The sequence below is a fragment of the Amphiprion ocellaris genome, chromosome 24 (genome assembly GCF_022539595.1).
Source record: "Amphiprion ocellaris isolate individual 3 ecotype Okinawa chromosome 24, ASM2253959v1, whole genome shotgun sequence".
Taxonomy (NCBI): domain Eukaryota; kingdom Metazoa; phylum Chordata; class Actinopteri; family Pomacentridae; genus Amphiprion; species Amphiprion ocellaris.
In genome coordinates this window covers 13,530,347-13,538,808 of record NC_072789.1, presented here as the reverse complement: position 1 = coordinate 13,538,808, position 8,462 = coordinate 13,530,347, and the positions used below count along the sequence as shown (strand labels likewise).

General features: G+C 40.5%; 1 pseudogene; it reads right to left on the bottom strand.

Moving 5' to 3' along the window:
* Nucleotides 1–457: 457 nt before the first annotated feature.
* Nucleotides 458–7,235, bottom strand: LOC111583035 (ATP-binding cassette subfamily C member 4-like; annotated as a pseudogene).
* Between the last annotated feature and the right edge of the window lie 1,227 nt (nt 7,236–8,462).

The window sequence follows — 8,462 nt, the reverse complement described above, 5'->3', positions numbered from 1 at the left end:
GTTCTGCACCAAACAGGACTAACTGCTTTGATGTTCTGCTTAAAAAAAACGTCCCAGTATTTAAAATACAGACAGTTGACAGAGAAAAACCCTAAATTAAGAATGGAGTGATGTTTTAAGATGGATATTCCCACCAAATGACGGAATATTTTTGGAGAGAATTATTTTCCGTAGGAGAAGTAAACAAGGAGAAGTAATGCATGCTTTGTTGGTTTTTCCTTCCTTCGTTGCATATTTGTCAGGATGGACCAACATCCGACAAGTAAACAAGGAGAAGTAATGCGTGCTTTGTTGGTTAATAACAGACATCTGGATGTTTTGTTGCATTCAGGCATATGGGTTCTGTAAAGCATCTTGAGACAATTTGACTGTAATTTGCACTATAAATGAAACTGAATTAAGGTTTATTCATGAAGTGGAAATTTTGGATCTTTTTTACATCTTCGAGAACAGAAAGACCCAAAGATCAAAGAAGTGTTGTTTAATGCACCTTTTATGTAGAATTTGACTGAACAAATGTACAAATCTGCAGTTAATACAACAAGTGTGAACAGATCAAAGTCATTCAACAAACTCCACATCATCTGTAGCAGCTGTTAAGATTCCCTCCTCCCTGTAAGCTCTTAAATCAGTGGAGTGGGAGTACAAGGACCACAGCATCTGTACGAGAAACTCCTTTTCAGACTGTTTCTAAAGTCTGGTACATGTGTGTCTGGATTTGTTTAAGGCAAAGACATCAGTGTTGCTGAAATCTAACACAGAAAGTGCTGCTGCAGTGAAATGTGTCTTCAGGTTCGTCAGTCTCGTGTCTGAATGAACTCACTTTCCTTTAGTCAGAGCAGTGATCTTCCTATAAGCTGGAGGTAAAACTTTAGCTACATCGCAGCCGTCCTCAGGTGATCAGCTGCTTTTCTGTCCTATGTAGAATACATACCTGACTAACATCACAGTGGTCGGTACGTCTGAACGACAAACATTCGTGGAAAAGGAACCCAAATGCTGCGACTGATTAAGCAGCAACCTCAGGTAGATTTAGTCGCTGATTCCGTGCTTCTCTGCTACCTGGACTCACAGATACAGATATTCTTTGAACGGTTAAATTTACACAAACTTGAAATAAGGCACATGGCCATTTGAAAGCTATTCAACATGATAAATATGAAGCAGCAGATAATAAATATTGGTCTGCTTCAACAGTTTGTACAGCAGTGATTTCTCAGGTCTGTGAGCTCCAACAAACAGCGTTAGACTGTTTGGCTCAGATGTTCACTGAGGCTGCAGCCTCCCTGTAGGTCCTGAGATGCGTCTCCTCACCGTCTGTCTGGTGGACCGGTGGACGAGCCCAGCAGCTCTCTGAGGCTTCTGGCAGAGCAAAGACTCTTCTTCGGCTTACAGAGCCGTCTCAAAGATTACGATGTTACCGTCTGCCGTTTCTGCGTGTCCGTTTGGAACGTTAGCACGGCTTCGGTTGGAGTAAACCTGAAAAGATCATTTAAAAATTTAGTTTGACAAAAGCTTTTCACTTTTCAACATGTTTAGGAATCTCTGAGTCTGAAACTCACCTGCTCAGCTGCCGACTGCAGAGCTGCAGCCTCCTGTTTGCCCGTCTGCTGGACCATCTTATAAAAGGTCCCGTTTGGATCTTGAAGCAGGCTGTAAGGCTTGTCATAGGCGTGGATCTCCCCGGCATCCAGAACCTGGAAACAAAGTCAGTTTTGATTGTATGCATGTTTTAAGTTGTAGCATTTAGCATTGACTTTTAGCAGAACAAGACGAGACCTCAGATAGTCAGGTCCATAAATGTTTGACTCTGTTCACCAGAGTGGATTAAAAATGAAACAATCCATATGTGCTTTAATTGCAGACTTTAGTTTGAGGGTATCAGGTGAACGGTGGAGGAACTACGACACATTTTATATGTAGCCTCCACCTTTTTAAAGGACAAACTGCTTCACAGTCTACAACAGCCTGAAGTGTCTGGGTTTGTCCTGGTGATGCTCTACTGCTGCTGTCTTCACTTCCTGCTGGTTCTTGAGCAGTTTTCTCATCAGTTTAGTCTTCAGCTGGTGAACTGCAGCTCAACTGGATTCAGGTCAGGTGACTGACTTTGTTGTCTTCGGTCACTCTGGCAGTAAGGATACGCTTGACAAACAACTCATTAGGCTAAAACCCCGTCAGTTATTTATGATGAGTTGCACAATTAATGACTCGGCATCACTTCATCCTCTTTCAACACAAGAGCAGAGGCACTATGTCAACTTTATTTGGACAAATGTAGATATAAGGTGCTGTGAAAAACTACTTGCCCCCAAGATTCCTCCATGGCACATGGTACCTTCCTCCAAAGACTGATCACAAACAGTTTACTGCAGTTGTTTCTGCCAAGAGACCAACCACTTATCAGGTTTAGAGGATCAATTACTTTTTCACAGGAGTGATGAATGAGAATCGCTTCCCTAAACTCCCTCAACTCTGGACAAAACAAGCATTTCTGGTCTTCTGTATTTCATTTCAGGTTCTGTTCAAGGTTTCTTCCTGTTAAAAGTGAGCTTTTTCTTGCCTCTGTCGCCTTAGAGCTGCTCTGCAGGTTCATATGGGGTCTTGAAAGTGTCTTGAGAGAATCTGACCTGTAATTGACGCTATATAAATAAAACTGAATTGAAGTGGTAAAGGTTTTCAATAAATTGCCACTTAAAAAACTTTATTTTGCGTTCTATGGGTTACCTCTGTTTAAAATTAAATACATCTAAATATTAGTTTGATGTGGAACATTTAAGCGTGAGAAATAAAATAAAAGCACTGTATGTTTATTCACCCTGCTGGAGAGGAACCTTCACACCTGTTGCTCTTCAATAAATGCTCTTGTGTAACATCTGGGTGTGGCCTCCTAAAAGTCCTTCAGTAAACTAACAGATTACTATCAGAGTAACTCACCAGAATGCGGTCGCTGTCTATGATGGTGTTGAGGCACGGGTTAGAGGGTTAGTTTGAGCACGGTGCATTCTCTGAACTTGTCCCGTAGCGTTTTCTGGATCAGCTCATCGGTCCTGCAGCCACAGAGGTTTAACAATGAAGAAATGGATTTTCTTTGCATGTTAAGAAGCTAAGTATTCAATAAGAAGCTGACATGTTTGTTGCCCAACAACCCTCTTAAAGCAGGGTTGTTGGGATGTTTTGGTACAAAGTAGATCAAATATGTGGAGTATTCTGAGATAACGTGTGATGAAGTGGTGCTCGAGAAATTAAATTGAAGTGAATTATGTAAAACCACATTTATAATTCATTATCTAGCCAACAAAATCACCAGCACACCACTCTAGCATTCTGGTATTTTCACATGAAACCTAACTGTTAACAAGGTTTTTATTGTATATTGGTAATGTTTCTTTAAGTTAATGGATATTCCGTCTTCTAGCACTTTCTAAGTTTCTATTTCTTATATTATCATAATCTACCTAGCAACCAATAGTATTTTTTCCTCGGTGTTCCCCTCCCTGCTCTCCACCAATCAGGAGACAGATATCAGTAGTGCTGTTTTTGTTAGTCTGCAGGTGACTTCGGCGAGAGCACACGCTCTGTCCTCTCCCCTTCTTCTCGGCATACTTTTCTTCCCCCTTTCGTGTTGTGCGTCCATGAGAATGTAAGTCACGTATAACCAATCGGGGGGGCTTTATTCTGTGCATAAGCCTCGAAGATGGGCAGCATGCTCCGTTCACATGATGAGCGTGTGTGTGCCTCGCCTCTCGTCCATTGGGACCATTAACCCCTTATTTGCCAAATGTTATTTGGGCTTTAGTTCTTAGTGTTTTAGAGGGCGGATTGATATTGTAATGTGTTTCTTTGGCATTATTCATAAAAGGGGGCACAGTATTAAAGGGCCTATATGTTGTTTGTACTGTTTTTGCCCTTATGTAAATTACAGCCTCTTTTGTTGAATGGTACACATATTCATGAACATTTCAGTAATATAGTCAATCTTTTTCATTATTTTATACATAATTTGTTGTCACTGTGTTATTGCATTCGTAGTTGTCATTGCTTATTGTATTTTTTTGTCTTTGTCCTTTTATAGAAACCACAGCAATAATAAATCAAACAAAACCATAATCACGACCATGGAAAATTCTCATTTGTGAATTAAGAGTGGCATGATTGAGTGTAAACTAGCATTCTTTTGTTCTGGCCGGACAACCTGGGGTGATTGAATGTAACTGGACCAGTCTAAATACAGTCCTTCCTAGAGGTCACAAGTTTGGGTCTCCTTCCCGACACCTCCTCTACACTAACATTTCACCTGGGAATCCATTTTAAAGGTTTAATACCTCCAGAATATCAAACCAGCAGCACATATACTGTTGGAAACCATCGGATGGAGGTCACACAAACAGTTCTGTCATCCATCACTTCATCCAACTACAGAGTCAATCTGACATTAGGACCAACAAAGAAATTGAAAAGGCAGTTTGGAATTTCCTTTCTGCATAAGATTGAAATGGAAATCCACTAACAAATGAGGACCCTGCAGCATTGTTTTCTTTGGATGCTTTTAGGACAGCACTGATCTGACAAAATAAGCCTCGTATGTTGTTCAGTTTCAACACGAAGACAACGTGGAGGCAGCTTGTAACAACGATACTAAATATGCCCAATGATGTATAGACGTACATGTTTTTTCTTCATTCATTTACAGTTACAGGAATGTTTCAGCCGAAATACCACACTCATCTGAAGATTTTACACTTCTGAGTCTACAATTCTGAGTGACCAGTGTTTACATTTGAGCCATCTGATCTTTTGAGACTGCTGGAAAAGTTTTTCTCTGTGTCTTCATTAAATGTCCGTGGGAGTTTCATTTCAGGAGATACTGAATCCCTAAAACAGCTACTCAGGTAAAACACTTCATTGAGACTGAAAATACAAAAATTCTCACATCTGAAAACATGCTAATTACCAAAAAATCTGCCAAATTATTCTACAGAACTTAGTTTGCAAACAACAAACAAGTAAATTCTCAAGAGATTTCCTGAATTCAGTGTGAATTAACATGGACTGAATCTGTAGAATTCATTTTTCTTGTCTTCCGTGCTTGTTTGTTTCACGTTTTTTCTTTAAACCCGTGTTTGATGACATTGTAAACTGGAGGTAATAATAAGAATGTTGCACACTTAGCAAAAACACACTTCAACATCTGTCAGGCCAGAATCTACAAACACTTTCATTTTCCAAACAGTTTGTGTGAGTCATCGTGGTTCGGTATGTATTGTACTGTAACTGGTAAAATCATGTCCCTTTGACGCCCTCGTTAACTTGCGGTACCTGGGGTCCACGTTGGCCGTGGCCTCGTCGATGATGAGGGTGCGGTTCTTCCTCAGGATGGCTCTGGCCAAACACACCAGCTGCCTCTGACCCACGCTGAAGTTGGAGCCCGACTCGGCCAGAACCGTCTCCAACTTACCGGGCAGCTCCTCCACCGCCGACTTCAGCTGCACCTGCAGGAAACGTCTCAGGGACTCAGTGACAAATAAACTCTGAGTGGTCTACATAGCAGAAAATAAACGTCTACACCGCTGTGTCTGGAGGAGTAAAACTCAATCCTACAACATAGAAAAACACAATGGGCCTAATCTGTTTACAATTTGGGAAATTAAATCAAGTGAATTAGCAAACAACAGTTTCGTTATAATTGTTGTAGTTTAATATTTTTTAGGTACGATGTGCTAAAAGTAAAAGTTGATATAATTATGGCAAATGCTGTTAGACTGAAGACCAGAGTTACTTGTAAAAATGTACTTAAGGTATTCAAACTTTTACAAAAGCTTAGAAACATAACGATACATAATGGTGTAATATGCATGAAATCTTTTCCAGAGTCTGGGCAGAGAATAAATTATATTTACTGTTGATGACACACAACAGAATTATACTGTAGAAGTTAGCAGCTATAATTTGACTAAAACATAAATACGTGGCAAAAGAAAATGAGAGATACCCAACAAATGTGAACACTGTTTTTACCCCTGTCCCATAAAGCAGCTGAACCAGTGCAATAACTCTGGAACCTGTACATTTAGCATGGCCAGTGCAGTCTTGGGGTTAGGGTTTGTGCAATATTTATTTATATATTTATTTTCAAACATATATAATAGATAATTGGCATAGTATATATCTATATATTTTTGATCTACATATTTTATCTTTATCTGTTGCTATCGTTTTATCCTACGAAGGAGATGCACTCAAAATTTTGTTGTACATATGTCCAATGACAATAAAGGCATTTCATTTGATTGATTTGGTTTAAACAATAAAATCTTTCAAGCATTTATGGAAATGAGTCAGATCCAGACATGTTTATAGATCCAGTAAGTATCACTTCATCCTACAGTATGTTCTAATAGGAGCAAAGACAACACCAGTACCTTACCATGTTCTCCACCTCGGCACTCTGCCTGACACCCCACTGAAACATGCCGGTCAGAGTGACGGCGTAGCTCAGAGGCAAACCAACGGAGCCGGCATCCAGCTCTAACAAGACCAGGAAAAAGAATTAAATCTTTCACTGAAAACATCAAATCACACCAGAATTCACTCTCCTCAGAAAGAATCTGCTGCCTCTTACATATTACATGTTTTAATTCAACGTGGAGCATTACAAAGTATCAGAGACTGGCGACCCCTGGTGGTGGAACGCCAGTAAAGACACCATGGAGGACAGCCATCAAAGTCTAGTGTTTGAAGTTCAAAGCTTAAAACTCTTCCTTACGGTCTCGGAGCAGCACGCAGCCGAAAGTGGTGATGGTGACGAAAACGGCGCAGATGAAATCGAGGCGGACGGCAAACCAGCGAGAAGTGGCCAGGAACAGGAACCACGCTTCTGCTCAGGAGGGAAAAAAAAGTCAGTGACGCTATAGGAACACAGAGCATTAAAGTTCAGAAAGACCTCAAAGTGCTGAGACTGAAGGGAACCTGAGTGTAGATCCTGATGGGCGTCAAACGTATTCTGGAATCTCTCCTCAGCCCCGAAGGCTCGGATCTTCCACAGGCCCTGAAGAGACGAAGACAGGTGGGAGAAGACGGGACTCCGAGCTGCAGGACAAGCAATGAAGAGAAAGATGTGTCAGAAGATACGACTTTTCATACAGCCTTAAAAACATACAAAGTCTTTTAACCCTCTGAACTCCCAACGGTTTTCTGTGTTTTTTACTCCTGTCCTGTTTTTACTCACTGTGGGTTAATTTTCACTGCAATACAAAGTCCTGCATCGCTATGGAAACAGAAAAAAACACATGACTGGATGTAGAAAGAATTAAAAATGTGACAACAGAGACAGAGACTGAGGTGGAGATAGATATTCACCATGACAGCACCTGTGTCACAGACAGCTTACTGTCATCAGCTCAGAAGATTATCACTTATATATATATATATATATATATATATATATATATATATATATATATATATATATATATATATATATATATATATATATATATACACATATATATATACACACACACACACACATATATATATGACCAGCAAGACACAAGTGATGGCTCCAGTAAATTTGGTGACGCTACAGTGTATAAAAGTTAAGTTATTGAATATTTGTGTAGTGCCTCTCTTCGCTGTTGCAGCGGTTTTGCTATTTGCAGACGGTCCCTGTTCACTCGTTGCACAGCCTGCTGCTCATAGACATCAATGTTATTTCTGCAGCTTGAAAGACAGCGACTTTTGATAAAACTGGCCTTGTAGTACATTGTCTAGCTTACAGCGATTTGAAAGAGGTATTGTTTATGTTTTTACAACGTATATCTCATGAGTTATTGATGCCGGAAGTCCGAATCTGTGAATATCTTGCCAACTTTACCTAAGTAGAAAAGAACTTGTTGTTGAGGCAGTTTGTGTTTGAGTTTTTCTGCCTCGAGCTTCATCACCAGTGATGTTCAGGACTCATTCTTGTATTTTACACTCTCTGATGTTTTCTTTTCTTCATGTCTAGTGTGTGAATCATTTCTGGTTTGTCTCTTCAGTGTCTCATGTGGCCCTGCAGCTTCTCCTCCTCCACCTCCTCCTGAAGCCTTCATCTTCTTCATCATCAGCTGCTCAGTGACTCTGTTGGACGTCTCACCGTGTGGCAGCAGCTCAGGTCAGTGGTGAAGATCCTCTTTATCAGCTCCACACCCACAGACGTAGTGAACGCAGCGTCTGTTGTTGTGCTAATAAGAAGCTGCAGCTGAGCAGCAGCAGCTCTGTTCACTCCAGCCTCAGTCACACATGGAGTCAGAGCAACACTCTGTCAGAGCTGATTCCTCAATGTTAGATCTGATTAATCTCTCTCTAGTAACGGGTTATGTACCACAGGCTTTTAAGGTTGCTGTAATCAAACCTTTACTTAAAAAGCCCACTCTAGATCCAGATGTTTTAGCCAACTATAGACCAATTTCCAACCTCCCATT